The sequence below is a fragment of the Phyllobates terribilis genome, unplaced genomic scaffold (genome assembly GCF_046119375.1).
Source record: "Phyllobates terribilis strain yellow unplaced genomic scaffold, ASM4611937v1 Scaffold_3__8_contigs__length_932513732, whole genome shotgun sequence".
In the NCBI taxonomy this organism is placed as follows: Eukaryota; Metazoa; Chordata; class Amphibia; order Anura; family Dendrobatidae; genus Phyllobates; species Phyllobates terribilis.
In genome coordinates, this window is record NW_027362763.1 from 459,082,093 (window position 1) to 459,106,354 (window position 24,262).

Below are 24,262 nucleotides of genomic sequence, written 5' to 3' on the forward strand. Positions count from 1 at the left end.
CGGTCGACCACAACCCTGTCCACCATCTGGGCTGGAGTCAAAGTCTCAGGCTGGAGCCACCTTCTTACCAGCTGCAGAAGGTCATAAGCCTGAGACCGGGCAGGTCGGGTCTCCACAAAGGCCCATGGAAATATACGCTGAGCCCTCACGTATGTATTGACCCCCAGTCGGGCAAGGATCTCACCTTTGAGCCTCTGGGCATCCTCCTGACTGAGTTCGAAGTAGAACTTCTGGGCATCACCGACCAAAAATGGAGCCACCACTTCTGCCCACTGGCCGGCTGGTATGTGTTCCCACTCTGCCATGCGTACATAGACGGTAAGGAAGGCTTCCACGTCGTCCTCCGGTCCCTTTTTCCTCAACGCTGAGCGAACTTTGTCCTGGGCCTCTCGACGTTCCGGGGCTGGTGCCGTCAGCCTCACCCACAGGGCTGTGATCTGCTGCATGATCAGGTCATTGGTGTGCTGCTGCTGCTTGAGCTGCTCCTGCTGCTGCTTGAACTGCTCCTGCTGCTACCGCTGCATGAGGACCAATTGCCTTAACAGCTCCTCCATTTTGTCCACGAGGTTGGGCTGAAAGGTGGTCGGTCGGATTGTGGTCATGCAGCTGCCGGTGGGGTATGCCTCGGTCAAAATGCCCACATTCTCCACCCAACTGTAAGGTGGCAGTGTTCACACCATGCAGTAACTGAGGCAGTGACCCAAGCAAGTCCAACACAAACAGCTTTTGTTCAGCAAAACTTACAGGTAAAAAAGAAAGTCCTCCGGTTCGCAGCCGGGTTAACACAAGTCCATAACAAAGGTTGCCGGGGGCAATGGCCACGCCAGGCTGCTCAGAGCCTGACGGGTGCAGAGTCTTCCCAGGCGTGGGTTCAGCTACTCAAAGGCCCGCCGAGCTTTCCTGCTCCTAGCAGGTCCCAACACTGAACAACACTAAACCTCAGTGCAGGGTTTTTAAATGACCTGTGGCAAGAGCCACTGGAAAACCCGGATTGGAGGGAGGAGGCCTCCCCACAGCCTTCCTGTAGCCTCCCCCAAGAAATTAATGCCCTGCTGGGTTTTACTTAATCTGCCTTAGCCAGATAGCCTGACCAGGTCAATGCTCACCTTCATTCCTGCATTGCAGCCGCAGCTGTGTCTGTGACTGCAATGCACTCCAATGGATTCAATAGGTCTCTGTACACATTCTGGGGATATATAACGTCCCTCGTATACGATCCCAGTAACTGCCTCACAGCCTTTATGAGATCATTTCATCTTCAACTTGCTTAACTGTTCACAATAACAGTAATTTTGACCAGGGGTACCCAGACTTTTACATGCTACTGTAAATGTTGCTGACAATCACTGACAGTGGAATTTAACATGCGCAGACAGAAAACGTGTCATTTATCCTGCCCAACAGTATGCCCATCTTGTGATCGCGGAGCGCCGATAGGTTGTCATGACATCCAAGGGTCTGCTGAAGATCCCCTTGTCTGTCATTACGATCCTTCTGTGAACTACGGCCCGTGGCCGGCGTTCATAGGAGATTGTGATTTTTGCTGTACAGGCCTGAAGCACTGCTATGTATAGCACAGGCGATTGGATGATTACAGCTTCAAGTCTCCTCAGGGGACTATTAAATACAGTAAAAAAAATTAAAAAAGTTTTAAAAAATATTAAAAAATAAAATAAAAACACAAAAGTTTAAATCGCCCCTCTTTTGCCCTATTAAAAATAAAACAGAGCAGCTAAATTAAAATAAAATATACACCTATTTGATATCGCCGAGTTCAGAAATGTCCAATCTATCAAAATATAAAATAAATCAACCTGATCAGTAAATGGCATAATGAGAAAAAAATTAAAACGACAAAATTAGTTTTTCTTGTTCTCCGCAACATTGCAATAAAATGCTATGAAATACGATAAAAACATTGTATCTACCCCAAAATGGTATCATTAAAACGTTATATCAGGGTGCAAAAAATAAGATTGGCCCACCATGCGATCCGTACTGGAAATGTGACGTCATGCTACACGGTGCATTAACAGAAGAACATACTCATCGCCTGCTTGCTTAACAGTTCCCTCTTCAGGTGCGCATTGCAGTAAGAGTACATACTGGGCTTTAATCAAAGGACTATTGGACTTTAGCATGAACTATCAGGTACTAACCTTATTACAGGAGCAGGTCGATTGGATAGTACCACTAACCATCAAGGTTGTTTATGGCATTGTATGGCACAACGGGATAATATATATGCTGACCATATCAGACATATACTGAACACTACCCTTTTATTAACTACAGGGGACAACTAGTGATAACAACCATACGTGGCAACTAGTTGTGTAAATGACATCTCTTTGTTACATATAACCATACACGACAACTGAACCTTATTGTACATTTACAACAATTGATTCTACTAGAGGTATACCATTGTATGCATTTGCCAATACAAATCTCCATTGGTGCTAATAGAAGTATATAAACTAGTGGCCAAAACTGAGGCAACTCCCTCAAGATTTATGAATTTTTAGCATTTTGCCAATACAAATCCAAATTTCATGAATGTTTTTGTTTTCACAGTAAAGTTTTAAGTAGAAATAACAAAATCTCAAATAGAAACACAATATTAGCAGTAAATTTGTTCATTTGTCAACAAATTGGACACTATTGTCACTCAGATGACTGTGGGAGAAAAGCTATTTATTTGTCATATTTTCATATCTTACATTAAAATGTTAATACTTAGTTGGATAGCCCTTGGCCTTGATAACTGCCTGGCAACTACTTGGCATGCTATCTACCAGTTTGTTTAAATCAGATGGTGTGATGATATGAAGCCATGATATGCTTGCTTGAAGTCCGCTGTTTTGACACCGCTCTTTTGAGCCGAGCCCAGAGTTTCTCAATCGAATTGAGTTCTGGGCTGTTTCCTGGCCAATTCAATAGCTAGACATTTTTGTCCTTGAACCAAGAGAGACATTTTTTAGCTCTATGGCATGGGGCTCCATCTTGCTGAAAAATGAACTGTGTCCCTTCACCAAATACATCACATGCAGAAGGAATGAGTTTAGGCTGAAGGACTTGATGTACTTTTCAGCATTAACTGTTCCTTCAATTACCTGCAGCCCATCAACTGCATCTCTGGACATACAGTCCCATACCATAACACTCAGAGGATGCTTCATGGTGGGTACTGTACACTCTGGCAAGTGCACCGTCTCTGCCAAAGATGGATATGCGTGTCTCATCGCTCCATAAAAGATTTCTCCATTGTTCAATGGTCCACTTAGAATGTTCTTTGGCCCACTGCAGAAGATTTTGATGCTGTGAGGCATTCAAAATGGCTTTTTTATGTGGTATTCTGGCTCTTAACATTGCGTTTACCAATCGTCGTCGAACCATCCTATCGGACACTGTCACTCCAGTGTTGACAGCTCCTTGTTGATGTCGACAGCAGTTGATTTCCTGTTATTTAGGGCGATTCTAACAATTCTTCTATCAGTCTGAAGAGTTTTAGCCTTCTTCATTCCTCTACTTGGTTTATTCTTTATCAAACCAGTCTCTTGAAACCGCTTACACACTTTGAGAACGCTGGCCGGTGAGATCCCTTTTCCAATTTGTGATGCAATTTCCCAGTAACTGTACCCTTCTTCTCTTAAAGTAACAGCTTTGGCTCTCTTCTTTGGTGACCACTCCTGTCTAATACTTTTGGCACAATATCGGTCTCAAATCACACCCAGGTCACTATAAACAAACATAGACTACATATCGCAGAAGAGGGCATGTGTTCTAGTAAGTATGTCAGTTAAAACTTTCATTAAATATTGGTGATGGTGAAAAACTGCAGATGTTGCCTTAATTTTGGCCACTAGTGTAATTTATAATCTGTAATTTGTACCCTTTTGCACATGCCATAGTGGACATCTATCTATCTATCTATCTATCTATCTATCTATCTATCTATCTAAATTAAAAAAAAACTATACATGTTTGGAATCTGCGTACTCATACTGACCAGAGGAATCATATTGCCAGGTCAGTTTTGCCATATATTAAACATTGTAAATAAAAAAACCTCTAAAAATCATTGTGGAATTGCACTTTTTATATAATTTCACTGCACTTGGAATTTTTTCCCATTTTGCAGTACACTATGTGGAAGAATGAATGATGTCCTTCAAAAAACAAGTCCTCATACAGCTATATTGCTGGAAAAATTAAACATTTATGGCTCTTAAAAATGAAAAATCTAAAATCGCTCTGGGATGAAGGGTTAAAGAAACTACACAACCGTCTGGGCTTGTCACTGGGGAATCAAAAAATCCCCACTTTGAATAACTGTCTATAGAGATGAACTAGAATGAAGAGTTGAAAAGTATTTTAAACTAAATAAAGGGACAGTCTCTTCTCCAGCAGCTGTATTGGTAGCCCATAGAGTTGTACTGCAAGGTGCCTGCATATCTATGGGTTTGAGAATAAAAAAAGACAGAACACATTAGAGATGAACTTGCTTCTCATTTATAAACTATAGAAATCACATTGTCCTCCCCTCGTCTTAAATGCACAATTAGGAAGATAATAGGGCTTACAGCAAGACTAAAGGATATTTCTTTGCATAATAATGGAGAGGCTATCATTTAAGATGGTATGAAAGGAGGACACAAATTACTGGCAGTATAACTTACAGATGAAGAAAAGCAAAATACACCACACATGCTTAAATATTGTAATGGTAACTTTATACACAACCTTAACAAAATTTTACAGATATTTCAAAAATACTTCTTTGGGCCTTCTGCCCACCCAGACTCATAACATTGAACACTGAAGACAAATTGGCTTAATTTAAAACATTTTGGCCTCATGTAACTTCCCTCTTCACTAATTTCACTAATTTCATTTACAGTAACACAGACATTTTGCAGAGAGTGTATATACACAGTCCTTAAATCTTTTATTAATAGAAAATCAGGAGGCGCTAATGGATGAACTTATTTACGGTATGCTACCAGAAATTTTGGGCTTTACTCCTACCACATTTAACCATGATTTTTTAACAAAAGTCTCAAGTTTCTCAAGAATGTTACACTCATATGCAGTGTTATTTAAAAGTTTTAAATAGCAAATTAAGAAGAAAGAATTGTATTGGTGATGCACATTATATCATAAAGTGTGTGAAGGCCTAGTCATACCGTAAGCACTGGCAAGGATTGAAGAAAAGATCAGAGTGAGTGCCTTATGGAGAAAGACTATTGGGGAGCTGTGGTGGCAGGGAGAGCTAAGGAATGATATGCTTATGATACCTTATTGCTTTTAACCTCTTCCCTATCTACATAAATATAGCAATCTGAAGGCCAACATTTAGATGGATTCACGCAACTCAAATTCCTCAAAATTTAAATTCGCCAGACTCTGTAAATTTTGTAAAATTCGAAATGAATGTCATATATTAAAAATACATTTGCTTATCCTCAATGACTATAGAATGAGGAAAATCAAATCCTCTCGTTTGCTTCTTTACAACACACTTTTGTCTTGCTGATACGCAGACATCAGTATTTGCAGATCAACCACAATATAGACTCAATTTTCAATACACAGTCTACCACCAAATGCTACATTTGAAACACTTTGCAAAAAACATTTATCTATCAGAGGACATGTATATATCCTGCATTGTGGTGTATTGCATGGTGAAGTTATTGAAGGGGTTCAGGTTTCCCCCAGATTCTTGTTATATGTTGAGGAAAGCTGTTTAGTACAGGGTTAAATCTTAGCACTACAGGTCCTGATGAATTGCACCTGGCTGGATGTGCATCCGCCAGGTTAGATGTTCATGTTAAATATATATATTTGCGGCTGAACAGTGAGCGACACACTCAAACTGCTTTTTTTTTAGATACAAATGGCCCAAAAGCAGGATAATACAGAGGTTTGAACCGTGGAACTGCAAAACCACACTTCTGTTTCTCGGGCCTACACCAGACTATTTTCAACAGATATATTTGTGTCTGAAAAAAAGGTTCATCATCTGTTAATGGAAATATAAGGTGCTTCCACTTTACTGGTAGTACAAAGACTCTTGAAAAGTGAAATGGCTCCTCACCCCCCAAAATAAATTCAGAATTTTGCACTCCCAAATCAAAGTTCCCCTTCCTTTCTGAGTCCCAGCGTGCCTAAACCACATTTAGAATCCAAATGTTTGGCATTTCTGTAGCGATGAGAGCCCACCTAATTTATGGGTATGTGTCTCCAGAAGCATGAGCTGGACACTATCACGCACTGGGCACTACCACGTAATGACGGGTTGCAATTTTCACTCAGCAACATCCACTGATGCTTGTTGGAATTCTACTTTTCTAGCACTTAGGGGCGCTGTATATGGAGTCTGCAAACTATTCTAGGAAAATCTGCATTCCAGGGAGGCACATAGCGCTCTGTCCCTCCTAAACCTCGCCGTATGACTAAGCAGTACTGTACAGCCACATATGGGATATTTCTACATTCAACATATATTGTGGGACAAATTGTGGTACTATTTTAACTAATATCCCAATGTGAAAATGTAAAATCTGGGGATAATACAAAATTTTGGTGGTAAAAATGAAATTATCTTTTCTTCAAAGTCCAATGGTGTAAAATTCTTACACACCTGTGGTGTCAATATGATCAATGCACCTCTAGATGAATTAATTGAGAGGTGTAGTTTGCAAAATGGGGTTACTTATAGGGGGGTTCTGCTGTTTTGGAACCTCAGGGGCTCTGACAATGTAACATGGCATCCTCAAACCAATTCAGCAAAATCTGAACTCCAATATGGCTCTCATTCCTTCTGTGCTTTGCACTGTGCATCAAAAGTCGTTTTCGACCACATATGAGGTATCGATGTACTCAGGTAGAGTTGCACAACAAATTTTGGGGTCCATTTTCTACTGCTATCCTAGTGAAAAAGAAAAAAATTGAGGCTAAAACAACATTTTTGTGGGAAAAATCATTTTTATTCATTTTCATAGATCAACATTGTAAAATTCTGTAAAGCACCTTTGGGTTCAAGGTGCTCACCACATGTTTACATAAACTTCTTGAGTTGTCTAGTTTCCTAAATAGGGTCACTTTTGTTGGGTTTCCACTGTTTAGGCACATCAGGGGCTCTCCAAACATGACATTTCTGCATTCAAAAACTGTATTCCTTCCTTTCTCAACCCTTTGCCAGAATTCTTTGCCAGAATTCTTTTAATCTATACTTCAATCTATGTTGTTTTTGTACTTGATATGTTAACTTTGTGGTGCAACTATGTTAAGATGATCTTCATTTCCTTTTTTCTCTCTCCTCTTCCTCCCTACCCCATTTTCTCTTTTCCTTTATTTGGTTGCCTTTCCTTTCCCTTTCCTGACCCCTTGTCCCCTATACTGTCAAAATCCGCTAATAAAAAATAATTTGAGATATATCCATAGTTACTTGCACTTTGAATTTAAATTTTGAAAGGTATATTTTTATATAATGGTGGGCAATAATGATTCTTTCTGAATTCCTCTTGAAATCTGTTTGATAATACAGTTTAATAAATGACAATAAGGCAGTAAAATTATATTTTAGTACCTAATTGGTGGTTTATTGCCACTCTCTTTGTAATCTTTTGTAACCTGTGTAAAAATTATTGTGAGTAGTATTATAACTATCAGAACTTTTTTTTGAGGTTCCATATTAAGTATACAATATAATTACATTTTTAAGATCAGTGGCAATGTCAGACCAAAAGCAGAAAAAGAATAGTTTTAATTTAGTCATCATTAAACTTCACTAAATTTGACAACATTTGTGTCAATAATATTGTCCTCCTGAGTAGTGTTGAGCGAATTTGTTCGGCGAAAGTTCGAAAGTTTCAAATTCAGCACGAATATGGCACATTCAAATTCGTGATCGCAAAGGCGAGCAAATTTTCTTAAAATCGGAAAAGTTTGACGAATTTGCGCGGGACCACGAATACAGGGCAACCACGGTGTTTTGAACAGTTTTGTTAGTATAGTGCAAATGTATTATGAGCGGTGACATGTGCCAGGTAAGGGGGGGGGGGGCTGTGGAGAGCTAAGAACAGGTCAGGTCAGCGATGCACTGGTTTTATTTTTTATTTTTTCCTGTGGGCAGTAACTTTAACTGAGGAAAGCATGGCCAGCCAATCATAGTGCAGGACATAAGGGCTTCTGCAATTGGCTGCAGAAAACACATGTCCTCTCAATATAAAGAGCGGCCATGTTCCCTCAGCGCCAGTATATCCATGTCACTGCTGGAGACAGACGCAGCTCAGTGTTCTCCTGTGTAATGAGAGATGTTAGCTAAATAGATGGGTGCTTGTGTGGTAGTCAGATAGTGTAGATAATTCCTGTACTGAGATTCTGACAGAAACAGAGGGCCCATGCCACACAATAGTGCTGTGCACCGCTGGTATAGAGCTCCATGTCTCAGTATACCTTGAATCTTTTTTTGCATTTGCTAATGTGATCAATCAAGCGCAGTGCACCTTTTCATTTAGTGGGGTTGAAATTGTGCTCTGCACAGTCTGCAGAGCTTCTTACTGCAGAGCACAAAATCTGTTTTTGTTCTGTTGCTATTGTGATATTGAAAGTAGTGTTGAGCCACCCCCGTAGTGTTCGGGTTCGGTTCGGTTCGGTTCGTCGAACACCGGGATGTTCGAGGAACTGTTCGTCGAACTGTTCGTCGAACACCTTAGAACACCGTCGAACACCGTTAAAACCAATGGCAGGCAAACAAAAACACATAGGAACACATAGAAAACACCTTCAAAGGTGTCCAAAAGCTGACAAACTGCTCAGAAGACGCTTTCTTTAAAAAAGCCGGCCGGCAATTCAGCAGCGGCATACACCGGTACCCGACAATTTAGACATGAAGGAATAGAGCATCACACATAGATTAGATAGATAGAAACATGTCAATCACATATATATGAAGTACAGTGACAGTGTTGCTTACTGTACTTGTCATTTAGTGTAAAGGATTTATTAAAAAATATAATAGTGTTTTCGTGCACCGTCTCTTTAAAAAAGCCGGCCGGCAATTTAGCAGCGGTACCCGACAATTTATAACAGACAGAATAGAGCTTCACACATAGATTAGATAGATAGAAACATGTCAGTCACATATATATGAAGTACAGTGACAGTGTTGCTTACTGTACTTGTCATTTACTGCAAAGGATTTATTAAAAAAAATAATAGTGTTTTCATGCACCGTCTCTTTAAGAAAGCCGGCCGGCAATTCAGCATCTGTACCCGACAATTTAGAATAGAAGGAATAGAGAATCACACATAGATTAGATAGATAGAAACATGTCAGTCACATATATATGAAGTACAGTGACAGTGTTGCTTACTGTAATTGTCATTTAGTGTAAAGGATTTATCAAAAAAAATAATAGTGTTTTCATGCACCGTCTCTTTAAGAAAGCCGGCCGGCAATTCAGCATCTGTACCCGACAATTTATAACAGACAGAATAGAGCTTCACACATAGATTAGATAGATAGAAACATGTCAGTCACATATATAATAAGTACAGTGATAGTGTTGGTTACTGTACTTGTCATTTAGTATTAAAATAAAGGATTTACTATTAAAAAAAATTGGTGTGGGATTCCCCGTAATTTTAGTCTCTAGCAGAGGTTAAGCAGACAGCTGGGGCAGATGTTTGAAGCCTGGGAAGGGGGTAATACCCACGGAGCTTCCCAGGCTACTAATATCAGCCCCCAGCTGAATACCTAGCCTTTACTAGCTATTAAAATGGAGGACCCCCCCCAAAAAAATGACGTGGGGTCCTCCCTAATTTAATAGCTAGCAAAGGCTAGGCAGACAGCTGGGGGCTGATATTAATAGCCCAGGAAGGGAGCCATGAATATTGGCCCCCTCCCAGGCTAGAAACACCAGCCGTCAGCCGCCCCAGAAATGGCGCATCCATAGGATGCGCCAATTCTGGCACTTAGCCTCGCTCTTCCACGCTGCCCTGGTGCGGTGGCAGGGGGTAATAGGGTTGGGGTTGATGTCAGCTTATAATGCCAGCTGACATCAAGCCCAGGTTAGTAATGGAGAGGCGTCTATAAGACACCCCCATTACTAACCCCATAGTCAAAGTTAAAAAAAAACACAAACACCCAGAATAAAGTCCTTTAATTGAAATAAAGACACAATTCTTTATTGTTCTAAATTAAACCATACTTACCATCACGCCCATTCCAGCTGAAGCCAACGATCTCCTGCAATAAAAGAAAAATAATAAAGCAACCTCATCCTTACCTTTCCATGGTTCCCAGGACAGCTCCAGCTCTGCTACATCGAGATGACAGGCTGGACCGCAGCAGAACGCTGCCATCCAGCCTGTCATCCCGCGGACACTGAGAAGCGCAGGCATGCTTGCGCTCCTCAGTGTCTGACTGTGACGGCATCCAGATGAGCCGACAATGAACTTGGCTCACCTCATGTACGTCACTGACAGCGTGGGAAAATTCTCCTGCACTCAGCGCTTCAGCGTGAGAATTTTCCCACGCTGTCAGTGACGTGCATGAGGTGCGCCGAGTTCATTGGACATGACCTCGGCTAATCTGGATGCCGTCACAGCCAGACACTGAGTAGCGCAAGCAAGCCTGCGCTTCTCAGTGTCTGCGGGATGACAGGCTGGATGGCAGCGTTCTGCTGCGGTCCAGCCTGTCATCTCGATGTAGCAGAGCTGAAGCTGTCGTGGGAGCCATGGAAAGGTAAGGATGATGTTGCTTTATTATTTTACTTTTATTGCAGGAGATCGTTGGCTTCAGCTGGAATGGGCGTGATGGTAAGTATGGTTTAATTTAGAACAATAAAGAATTGTGTGTTTATTTCAATTAAAGGACTTTTTTCTGGGTGTAGTGTTTTTTTTAAATACTTTACTAGAAATTCATGGTGGTCATGTCTAATATTGGCGTGACCCCATGAATTTCGGGCTTAGGGCCAGCTGATAATGCCAAGCTGGCCTTAACCCCTTTATTACCCAGTGAGCCACTGCACCAGGGCCCTGGATGAGTTGGGTACAGCGCCAGAAGATGGCGCTTCTATGAACGCGCCATTTTCCGGGGCGGCTGCGGACTGCAATTTGCAGCGGGTGGGGCCCAAAAAGCTTGGGCCTCCCTGCGCTGCAGATTCCAGCCCCCAGCTGCCTAGTTGTACCTGGCTGGACACAAAAATAGGGCGTAGCTCCACGCATTTTTTTTTTAGATTCATGGAATTCATGGAATAATTAAGAAAAAAAGGGCTTCCCTATATTGTTGTGTCCGGCTAGGTACAAATAGGCAGCTGGTGGTTGGGAGCAGCCCGTTCCTGCCTGCTGTACCTGACTGGACACAAATATAGGGCGAAGCCCCACATCAATTTTTTTTTTCATTATTTCATGAATTTCCTGAAATAATTTAAAAAAAATTGACGTGGGGCTTCGCCCTATATTTGTGTCCAGTCAGGTACAGCAGGCAGGAACGGGCTGCCCCCAACCACCAGCTGCCTATTTGTACCTGGCCAGACACAACAATATAGGGAAGCCCTTTTTTAAAAAAATTATTTCATGAAATAATTAAAAAAAAATTGACGTGGGGCTTCGCACTATATTTGTGTCCAGCCAGGTACAGCAGGCAGGGACGGGCTGCCCCCAACCACCAGCTGCCTATTTGTACCTGGTTGGACACAACAATATAGGGAAGCCCTTTTTTTCTTAATTATTCCATGAATTTCATGAAATAATTTAAAAAAAAAATGCGTGGGGCTTCGCCCTATTTTTGTGCCCAGCCAGGTACAACTAGGCAGCTGGGAGCTGGAATCCGCAGCACAGGGAGGCCCAAGCTTTCTGGGCCCCACCCGCTGCAAATTGCAGTCCGCAGACGCCCCAGAAAATGGCGCGTTCATAGAAGCGCCATCTTCTGGTGCTGTACCCAACTCATCCAGGGCCCTGGTGCGGTGGCTCACTGGGTAATAAAGGGGTTAAGGCCAGCTTGGCATTATCAGCTGGCCCTAAGCCCGAAATTGATGGGGTCACGCCAATATTAGACATGACCACCATGAATTTCTAGTAAAGTATTTAAAAAAACACAAACACCCAGAATAAAGTCCTTTAATTGAAATAAACACACAATTCTTTATTGTTCTAAATTAAACCATACTTACCATCACGCCCATTCCAGCTGAAGCCAATGTCTTCTGCAATAAAAGTAAAATAATAAACCAACATCATCCTTACCTTTCCATGGTTCCCAGGACAGCTTCAGCTCTGCTACATCGAGATGACAGGCTGGACCGCAGCAGAAAGCTGCCATCCAGCCTGTCATCCCGCGGACATTGAGAAGCGCAGGCTTGCTTGCGCTCTGCAGTGTCTGGCTGTGACGGCATAAAGATGAGACAAGTTCATGTCCAATAAACTCGGCTCACCTCATGCACGTCACTGACAGCGTGGGAGATTTCTCCTGCACTCAGCACTTCAGCGTGAGAATTCTCCCATGCTGTCAGTGACGTACATGAGGTCAGCTGAGTTCATTGGACATGAATGAGCTCACCTCATGCACGTCACTGACAGCGTGGGAAAATTCTCACGCTGAAGCGCTGAGTGCAGGAGAATTTTCCCACGCTGTCAGTGACGTGCATGAGGTGAGCTCATTCATGTTCAATGATCTCAGCTCACCTCATGCACGTCACTGACAGCGTGGGAAAATTCTCCTGCACTCAGCGCTACAGCGTGAGAATTCTCCCACGCTGTCAGTGACGTGCATGAGGTGAGCTCATTCATGTCCAATGAACTCAGCTGACCTCATGTACGTCACTGACAGCGTGGGAGAATACTCACGCTGAAGTGCTGAGTGCAGGAGAATTCTCCCACGCTGTCAGTGACGTGCATGAGGTGCGCCGAGTTCATTGGACATGACCTCGGCTCATCTGGATGCCGTCACAGCCAGACACTGCAGAGCGCAAGCATGCCTGCGCTTCTCAGTGTCTGCGGGATGACAGGCTGGATGGCGGCGTTCTGCTGCGGTCCAGCCTGTTATCTCGATGTAGCAGAGCTGAAGCTGTCGTGGGAACCATGGAAAAGTAAGGATGAGGTTGCTTTATTATTTTTCTTTTATTGCAGGAGATCGTTGGCTTCAGCTGGAATGGGCGTGACGGTAAGTATGGTTTAATTTAGAACAATAAAGGAATGTGTCTTTATTTCAATTAAAGGACTTTATTCTGGGTGTTTGTGTTTTCTTTTAACTTTGACTATGGGGTTAGTAATGGGGGTGTCTTATAGACGCCTCTCCATTACTAACCTGGGCTTGATGTCAGCTGGCATTATAAGCTGACATCAACCCCAACCCTATTACCCCACTGCCACCGCTACAGGGCAGTGGGAAGAGCGAGGCTAAGTGCCAGAATTGGCGCATTCTAAGGATGCGCCATTTCTGGGGCGGCTGACGGCTGGTGTTTCTAGCCTGGGAGGGGGCCAATATTCATGGCACCCTTCCTGGGCTATTAATATCAGCCCCCAGCTGTCTGCCTAGCATTTGCTAGCTATTAAAATAGGGGGGACCCCACGTCATTTTTTTGGGGGGTCCCCCATTTTAATAGCTAGTAAAGGCTTGGTATTCCGCTGGGGGCTGATATTTGTAGCCTGGGAAGCTCCGTGGGTATTACCCCCTTCCCAGGCTTCAAACATCTGCCCCAGCAGTCTGCTTAACCTTCGCTAGAGACTAAAATTAAGGGGAACCCCACGCCAATTTTTTTTTAAATAAATCCTTTATTTTAACACTAAATGACAAGTACAGTAATCAACACTGTCACTGTACTTCATATATATGTGACTGACATGTTTCTATCTATCTAATCTATGTGTGATTCTCTATTCCTTCTATTCTAAATTGTCGGGTACAGATGCTGAATTGCCGGCCGGCTTTTTTAAAGAGACGGTGCATGAAAACACTATTATTTTTTTTTAATAAATCCTTTACACTAAATGACAAGTACAGTAAGCAACACTGTCACTGTACTTCATATATATGTGACTGACCTGTTTCTATCTATCTAATCTATGTGTGATTCTCTATTCCTTCTATTCTAAATTGTCGGGTACAGATGCTGAATTGCCCGCCGGCTTTTTTAAAGAGACAGTGCATGAAAACACTATTATTTTTTTTAATAAATCCTTTATACTAAATGACAAGTACAGTAAGCAACACTGTCACTGTACTTCATATATATGTGACTGACATGTTTCTATCTACCTAATCTATGTGTGATTCTCTATTTCTTCTATTCTAAATTGTTGGGTACAGATGCTGAATTGCCGGCCGGCTTTTTTAAAGAGACGGTGCATGAAAACACTATTATTTTTTTTAATAAATCCTGTACACTAAATGACAAGTACAGTAATCAACACTGTCACTGTACTTCATATATATGTGACTGACATGTTTCTATCTTTCTAATCTATGTGTGAAGCTCTATTCTGTCTGTTATAAATTGTCGGGTACCGCTGCTGAATTGCCGGCCGGCTTTTTTAAAGAGACGGTGCGTGAAAACACTATTATTTTTTTTGATAAATCCTTTACACTAAATGACAAGTACAGTAAGCAACACTGTCACTGTACTTCATATATATGTGACTGACATGTTTCTATCTATCTAATCTATGTGTGAAGCTCTATTCTTTCTGTTCTAAATTGTCGGGTACCGGTGTATGCCGCTGATGAATTGCCGGCTTTTCATGTTTCACTGTGAGCACTGTTCCCATCGATTTGGGCAATCACTGTAATGCCACAACCACCATGGCTGTGGCATTACAGTGAGTGGCAGACAATCCCTGCATGATTGGTGCTCTAAATAGCGCCAGACATGCAGGACACGCTTTTGGTGCACGAACAGTTATCGAACATAACCTCGAACAGCCGAATTTTTTGGAAATCGTTCGGGTTCGTCGAACAACTCGAACACCGCCCAAAACAGCTCGAATTTGAGATTGGCGAACAGTTCTAGTCGAACACCGCTCATCTCTAATTGAAAGCTGTGTGCACTAAAGTTTTTTTAGTGTCAGATTCTATTTTAGTGGAGTTGAACTTCAGGTGGTTTCAGAGTAAAAAAAAACATTTTTTCATTTTTTCTCTTGCTACGCCCAGTCCAAAATTTTTTTTTTCCTGTGCCAAAAGTCATACAGTGCTATAAGCCAGCTACTACGTCAGTGGCGGTCAAATTCAGCTTGTATGCACAGTCAAACCTATATGTATTTTTGTCAGACGGAGTACACAAAAGGTTTTTTACTGTGGCAAAGTTGATCCAGTCTGCTAAAAGGCAGATCCTATTTTAGTGGCGTTGAACTTGTCCTGTTTTAACAGTAAAAAAAAAAAAACTTCTCTTACTAGGCCCAGTCCAAAAAATATTTTTTCCTGTTCCAAACGTCATACAGTGCTATAAGCCAGCTACTACGTCAGTGGCGGTCAAAGTCAGCTGGAAGCAGAGCTTATGCAGAGTAACCGAAAAATATTTTTTGCTCTGAGTAAAGTGATACAGCTGACTAGATCTGAGTTTGAAATATTTTGGAGCATATATTCTATGTCCTACTGTCCTCATCAACATTCAAAAAAAAATTCTTCTGTTCCTAAAGTAATACAGCAGGAGATATCTCAGTTTGAAATTGTTTGGAGAATATCTCGTAGGTTTTATCGGCCTCATGCACACTAACAAATTTCTTTTGTCTGTTAGTAACATTATACCGCAGGCCATATCTTACCTTGTCATTTAGTGTTACAGAAATTCAGGTGTGTGCTGAGCTATTGCACAGGAAAAAAAATATTTTTTTTAGTTAATGACGTGCTCCTACCACTGTATCTGACCAACATGAGTGGGAATAAGAGAGGGCGTGGTGGAAGGCGGAATAGGCTTGGTGTTCAAGGTGTACGAGGGGTATGTGGCAATGTTAGTGAAAGCACTAGTGAACCAACAAAAACAAGTCCTATCCAAAGACAACTGACAACTTATGTTAGTAGACGGCCTACTGCAGTCCCTTCCTTTGGCAGCTGCACAGCGATACGCCTCGTTGATAAGGCCCAGCAAGAGCAGGTGCTCCAGTGGATGGCAAGCTCTGCTTCCAGTGCCCTCTCATCTTCTTCCTCCACCTCAACATTACACGCAGTACAGTCCACAGAAGTGGCACCCCAATTACACATGCTTCCCCCCGCGGCACAAATGGCCAACTGTCTAACTGTCTGTAGAACTATTCAGCCATTCTATGCCATGGGCATCAGAAGTATACTCCAAACAGTCACACAGTCAAGGGAGAAAAGCACCTGCACCGATGCCCAAAATTTTTTTAGCCTATATTCAGGGCAGGACGAAGTAGGGTCCGAGCAGGTTCCTGACCCTCGTCACCAGATGTTAACTGCAGGAGAGGGAGGTGATCCCAATGAGACTCAGATACCTGAGGCTCATGCGGTCTGTACTGTGCTGTCAGGGCAACAAGAGGAGAGTGATCACTATGCGGGCGAGGAATGGGATAACTCATTGGATGATGACGAGGTTGAAGATCCTACTTGGTGTGAACCCAGAGTCACGCAGCTGAGTAGCTCATCTGAGAAGGTGGAGGAGGAAGACAAGGAAGTTACATTTCTCCCTACGGTGCAGACATGGAGTGATGCAAGCACGAGGAGCATCGCATCCTTAGCCACAACCGTGGCTGTGGCCAGCAGCGGTCATGGGTCTGCAGCTCGCAGGGGCGGCAAGGGTTGCCTAGCATGGGCCTTTTTTGTCACTACAAAGGATGAGCCAACTCATGTTAATAGCAAACTTTGCAATAAAAAACTCAATAGAGGGAAAAACTACAATAATTTAAACACTACATGCACGAACGTTAACATGCTCAAACAACATTCTTTACACTGGGAATCTTACCGCGCTGAAATGCAAACCAGCGCACCTGAACAACCATCAGCTGCCCCATCAAATGCATCCGCTGCTTCTTCCTCCTCCTCTGTTACCATGCCAAGTATTGTCATGCAGGTCTCCCATCGCAGAAACTCCGGTTCTTTACCCGCTCCAGTCAGGCTGAGTGACAGCCCATCAGTTGTAACGGAAGCGGACACGCCTGCTGTGTTTGTTTCACAGAGCACACCGCATGTTTTTCAATCCATCGTAGCATCTGCACCTCACTCATGCTCCACCAGTTTTTCCGGTTCACCACACTCCACACTCTCTCAGCACCTTAGCAAGCCCTCGGTCACACAGTTGTGGTCACGTAAAAGATTGTTTCATCCTACGCATAACAAAGCTAAGAGGTTGAACTCCACCATCTCCAATCTGCTGGCCACAGAAATGGTGGTCTTCGGCCCTATTTTTTTTAAATGTAAACACTTACGATTGAGCCTGCATCTCCTGGGTTGACTGTAGTGGAACAGGTATGGGTCTGCATTAAACTACTTGTAGTCTGAAGACATTGATGCCACTTCGGTGGTGTTAGGCCCTCATTTAGGGCAATGTGAACTCTCCTGGTTAGGTCTCCATCTCCTGAGTTGGCTGTACTGGAAGAGGTGTGGGTCTTATTTACACTATTTCTACAGTAGTGAAATTGAAGCCACTTTGCTGGCGTCTGCCACTAATTTTTTAAAATTTGGGGAATCCTGATTTAGTCTCCATCTATTGGGTTGGCTGTAGTGGAACCTTCCTGTTCTGCAGTTTAAGTTGTGTAAGGTTGCGTACCAGTCCTTGCCACACTCCTGATACAGTCTCTGCCTGCTGCATTCTTGATACAGACCCTGCCTGCTGCACTCTGATGCAGACTCTGCCTGCTTCACTCCTGATACAGACTCTGCCTGCTGCACACCTGATACAGACTCTGCCTGCTGCACTCTGATACAGACTCTGCCTGCTGCACCATCTAGTCTGTTCTACTGGGTCCAGCTGCTGCGCGTCCGTTGGTCTGTCCTGGAGTGGCACCTGGCGTTCATCGGAAGCCAAGTCTAACCTCACTATCAGAGGCTCTAGTGAACAGTCCGGTGCTTGCTTAGTCACACCCCTCCAGGCTCTCCGTCGTCCGTGGCACAGTGGTTCCACAAACCACGTCCGTAACAGTGACCCCTTTTGACATGTAAAGCGCAACTGAATAAATGTCGCTGTCACAGTAATAATAATTATAGTACTTGTGCTCTGGGTCAATTGATGGCACTTCCCTGGTGTCTACACCTAATTTGATGTGTTTTGGCAGCATTTGGTCCCTTTTCTAAGTGTTGTATATGCATTTTTTTGGTCCCCCCATTGACTCCTATGGAATTCAGAAATGTTCGTCAAACATTCGGCGAATATCAATTTATTCGGCAAACTTTTCCAAATCGAACATTGAAATGTTCGCTCATGCCTACTCCTCAGTCTATTAAGCTACATGCTTCCTTTTTTTTAATAATGAATGATTATAGGAGGAATTATAGTAGCATTAATTAATTGCCTCAAGATTGAAGAAGTAAAAATTGGGCAGAAAACATAACTCTCTTTGTTAATCTTAATGGGCTAAATATATTACATTAATATCTTAAAAACATTATTGGGAAAATGTGAACATTTTATTCATACTTTTTATATCAAATAAAATATTTTGAACCTTTTGGTTGTAATATTTTATGTTTTGAAAATGATCAATGAGACAGTTTATTTTTTTGATGACAGTGTCTTGCTGTTATTTTCTCAGTTTCGAGACATAATGTGAATAAAAGACAGTCTTAAAAAATTTAGTTCAACTTATGTAACAAAAGTAGCAGAGTTGAAATTTGTTGTTATGTTTCAAAATAGATGTTTAACCCTTTCACGACATGCGCTGTACATCTGATGATCGCTTGTGTGTAGTACATGTGATCAGATAATCGCAGCTTCTAGTCTGCCATGGAGACTATTGAAGCCAGTAAAAAGTAAAAAAATCTTTTAAAAAATATAAAAAAAATAAAAAAAATATAAAAGTTTTAATCACCCCCTATCGCCCCATTCAAAATTAAACAATAAAAAAAATCAAATATACACATATTTAGTATTGCCGCATTCAGAATCACCTGATCTATCAATATATAAAAAGAATTAATCCAATCGGTAAATGGCGTAACGAGAAAAAAATCATAACGCCAGAGTTACATTTTTTGGTCACCGCAACATTGAAATAAAATGCAATAACGGGCGATCAAAACATCGTATCTACCCCAAAATGATATCATTAAAAACATCAGCTCGGCGCACAAAAAATAAACCCTCACCAGGCCCCAGATCACGAAAAATGGAACGCTATGGGTTTTGAAGAATGGGGACTTTTTTTTTTAACAAACTTTGAATTTATTTTTCACCTTTTAAATAAAAAAGAACCTATACATGTTTGGTATTTCCGAACTCGTAATGACCTGTAGAATAATAATGGCAGGTCACTTTTACCATATAGTGAACTTGGTACAACAAAACACAAAAACAATTATGAAATTGCACTTGGTTTGCAATTTCACTACACTTGGAATTTTTTTCCCAATTTCTAGTACATGATATGGTAAAACCAATGGTGTCGTTCAAGAGTACAACTCATCCCGCAAAAAAAAGCCATATTGACCAAAAAATAAAAAAGTTATGGCTCTGGGAAGAAGAGCAGTAAAAAACTAAAGGGCAAAAATGGAAAAGGGCCACAGCGTGTAGGGGTTAATGGTAGAGATGAGCGTTGTTCTACTCGAACTGTTCGCCAATCTCAAATTCGAGCTGTTTTGGGCGGTGTTCGAGCCGTTCGGCGAACACGAACAATTTGAGAAAAATTCGGCTGTTCGAGGTTATGTTCGATAACTGTTCGTGCACCAAAATCATAACTGGATTTTTTCTCAGTAATGATGAAAATTAATGTTAATACGCAGTTTGAGTGTACAGCGGGGTGGGGGGAGGGGCAGGGGATGGATCTCTGCAGGAACAATGAAGATCTCCATTTTTTTTTTCTCTTTCCCGCATTTACAGTGGGGAGGTGCAATCTGTCAGCCTATCAGCAGCGCACACACGGAGCGAAGTGCTTTTTTTCACACAAGCAAGGGCATGTGTCATTGGCAGTGTATGTCACATGTCCTTGCCCTATAAGACCAAGCCATTTTCCCCGTCGCCACCATTTTCTCACTGCTGCAGCTGCGTGTTAGACGGCACCGCTGTTGCTGTGTGCGCTATACCTTGTTAATTTCAAGCCAATTTTCACACAAATCTACAGATAGCTTGGGAGTAGGGAATAGTTGTGATTGCAGTCCTTTTAAGGACTAGGTTACAGCATTTCCTATGACTTTTATCAGGCAGGTCTGTGCTCTTAAATAGATAGGTTGTGGGAGTAAAGACTAATTGTAATTGGAGTCCTTTTCAGGACTAGGTTACATCAGTTCCTATCAGTTTTTGCCAGGCAGGTCTGTGCCAGTGCTGTGCAAGTTTTTTTCACAGCATTTGGCTGAATCTAGCAAAGCTAATCCTTTTTGGCCTATTGCAGAGTGTGTTAGTCAGTGGAGTAGCCTATCTGTGTTGCAAGATATACCACCTGTGTATAGAATACCAATTTTTTTACTGCACCTAGTGAAGTAAAATCTTTTGGGCATAGCATCATTCTATTAGTCCATCTATACTGACCTCCATCAGGTTGCAAATTGAATATAATTTTTTTCTGCATCTAGCTCTGAAAAAATATTGGGCTTCTAGCTGTGTGTGGGACTTGTTGTATTAGTCCATCTATACTGACCTCCATCAGGTTGCAAACTGAATATATTTTTTTCTGCATCTACCTCTGAAAAAATATTGGGCTTCTAGCTGTGTGTGGGACTTGTTCTATTAATCCATCTATACAGACCTCCATCAGGTTGCAAACTGAATATATTTTTTTCTGCATCTACCTCTGAAAAAATATTGGGCTTCTAGCTGTGTGTGGGACTTGTTGTATTAGTCCATATATACTGACCTCCATCAGGTTGCAAATTAAAAATAATTTTTATCTGCATCTACAGTACCTCTGTAAAAATATTTGGGCTTCTAGCTGTGTGTGGGACTTGTTCTATTAGTCCATCTATACTGACCTCCATCAGGTTGCAAATTGAATATAATTTTTATCTGCATCTAGCTCTGAAAAAATATTTGGCCTTCTAGCAGTGTGTGGGACTTTCTCTATTAGTCCATCTATACTGACCTCCATCAGGTTGCAAATTAAAAATAATTTTTATCTGCATCTACCTCTGAAAAAATATTTGGGCTTCTAGCTGTGTGTGGGACTTGTTCTATTAATCCATCTATACAGACCTCCATCAGGTTGCATACTGAATATATTTTTTTCTGCATCTACCTCTGAAAAAATATTGGGCTTCTAGCTGTGTGTGGGACTTGTTGTATTAGTCCATCTATACTGACCTCCATCAGGATGCAAATTAAAAATAATTTTTATCTGCATCTACAGTACCTCTGAAAAATTATTTGGGCTTCTAGCTGTGTTTGGGACTTGCTCTATTAGTCCATCTATACTGACCTCCATCAGGTTGCAAATTGAATATAATTTTTATCTGCATCTAGCTCTGAAAAAATATTTGGCCTTCTAGCAGTGTGTGGGACTTTCTCTATTAGTCCATCTATACTGACCTCCATCAGGTTGCAAATTGAATATAATTTTTATCTGCATCTAGCTCTGAAAAAATATTTGGCCTTCTAGCAGTGTGTGGGACTTTCTCTATTAGTCCATCTATACTGACCTCCATCAGGTTGCAAATTAAAAATAATTTTTATCTGCATCTACCTCTGAAAAAATATTTGGGCTTCTAGCAGTGTGTGGGACTCATTGTATTAGGCCATCTATAGCAAGCTCCACCAGCTTTGAAATTAATAATAATTTTTAGCTGCATCTAGCCCTGAAAATAATTTTTCCCAATAGTGGTAGCAATAGAAATATGGGGCGCGCGCCTGGCTAACAAAAATATACGCTTCATAACACAAAACACCAGCCTAGCGCACTGCATTAATAAGATGGCATCATCGTCTCTCCCAGTGCTAGGCCTACTACGCAGGCTAGTATTCCTGTGCCTAAAATACAATGTATGGGTCCGCGCTAGCCACTATGCTGAGGTGTATAAAGCTGCTGCTAACGCTTTATAACAATTCAATTGGCAGATTTTCACAGAGCTCTTCCACAATGCCCACCCATCGGGCAACAGTTGCCCACCCTCCCTATGGGATCTAGTGGCGAATAGTTGATGTCATTAATCAAAGCGTCAGTTGCCCCGTCAACGTGGCAAGCATACGGTAAGGCATGGGAAGAGTGGACACGACTAGTAGCAGGCAGACGGGTTGACCAATGTGAACAAGCCAGATCACAAGTCACCATAGAATTTCTCCACCAGCTAATGATGAGGGGCATATCAGGGGCGTCAGCGCAGCGGTGTCTGACCGGAGTAGCATTTCACTTCCAACTACTGAATTGGGGAGATGTGACAAAGATTCATCATCAGACAATCCATAAAAGGGTGGAAAAGGGGTCAGCCAAGTCAGGAATGTAGACGTCCCATCCCGTGTCACTAAAACTGATTTCTCACATCTTATCCCTAACACCATTAACATGACACTCACAATTTGAAGCAACACTAATGTCTACTGCATTTGTGATCGCCTTCTTCGGGGCGCTATGTATAAGCGAATTAGTCCCTCAATCCAAAATTACCACCAGTGGACGCTTATTACACCAGGAAGTAGTCATAGCCAATAATGCAATACGTGTACGCATGCACCAATCGAAAACGGTTCCAGCGGGCAGGGGTACTTGGGTACTTCTACAACCCACAAAAGGTACACTGAGTCGGGTAACAATAGTAAAAACATATCTAACCATCAGATCACAAAGTAATTTCTTCGTATCACACATTGATGGAACGCCATTATCAAGATACCTGTTCCAAGCTATATTTAATAAATGCATAACATCGGCAGGGAACCACCCCAAAGATTACGGGACACACTCATTCCGCATAGGTGCGGCCACGGAAGCAGCAAGAGCAGGACTGTCAGAAACGGAAGTTCAGAGGATAGGGAGATGGCGATCCACGTGTTTGGCGAGATACATAAGACCGGACTTGTTATCCTAACGTGGTTTGTTTCTTTTACAGGTGACGCTAAGCCAACAGTGTGAGTGATAGGCCACTCGTATATATATTGGGCACAAAAAAGGGTGAAAGTCCGCCCAGGCGGGAGGAAATTATAGTTTCATAACACATATTTCAACTGGAGAGGTATTAGAGGCCTGCTATGGCCATAGGTACTAATGGAGGTAATCAAGGTAGGGAGAGAGGCAAGAGGTCCGGTCATCTTAGTTATACAGGCCGGGGGAAACAACCTAGGTCATCACAAGAGCGCATAACTAATGGCAATAATGAAACTAGACACTGAGCGCTTCAGAGAATTTTTCACAAAATTAGCTATAGTATGGTCAGAGATTGTGCCGATAGCGGTATGGCAAGGTGCGCGAGACATCACGGCCATCGAATGGACAAGGCGGGTAATAAATATTCGGATGGCAAAATTTAGAAGAGACAGAGGCGGTGTAGTGATACGACACCAACAACTGGAAGGAGATAAAGCAGGCCTCATACGGCCCGACGGTGTTCACTTAATAGATATTGGACTGGACATATTCCTGTCAGGACTCCAGGACGGAGTGGAACAAGCGTTAAGAGTGATGGGTGGGGGTCAGAGTCCTGCATACGAGTACGCTGGATCCTCCGTGGCCTGGAAATAGAAAGGACATGTTGGAGAGTTACACTTGTTGGCCAACTTGCCGGAGTGGGGACCCAGGGCATACTGCAACAAGCTGAATTATTTTAGAAATAAAATGCCTTTCTAATGGAATGAGTATAAAGAGTTAATAAAGCTGTGACCGATCCTCACCCATCCAGTTGTAAGAGTTACATTATAGGGTTGTCCATGAAAGGGGGGCGGTAGGGGGGCTGAGCATCTGGGTTTGGTTGGGGGTCCCCACAGTCTGCCTAGGCTAGATTAATTTAAAAATTCTTATTAGATACACAGGCGGTTCAGCTTGCTTCGCAGCTGGGCTACTACACCCAAAGTATTGCCTAGGCTAGATGCAGTTAAAAATTCTACGCTGACTAGCAGACACTGAAGATTTGGAGCAGACCTCTGAGTAAACAGCTCTTCAGACTCAACCATCTGTGTTACCCCAAGCCATAGTGTATGTAGTTTCTTACAGTTAAAAGGGGGGG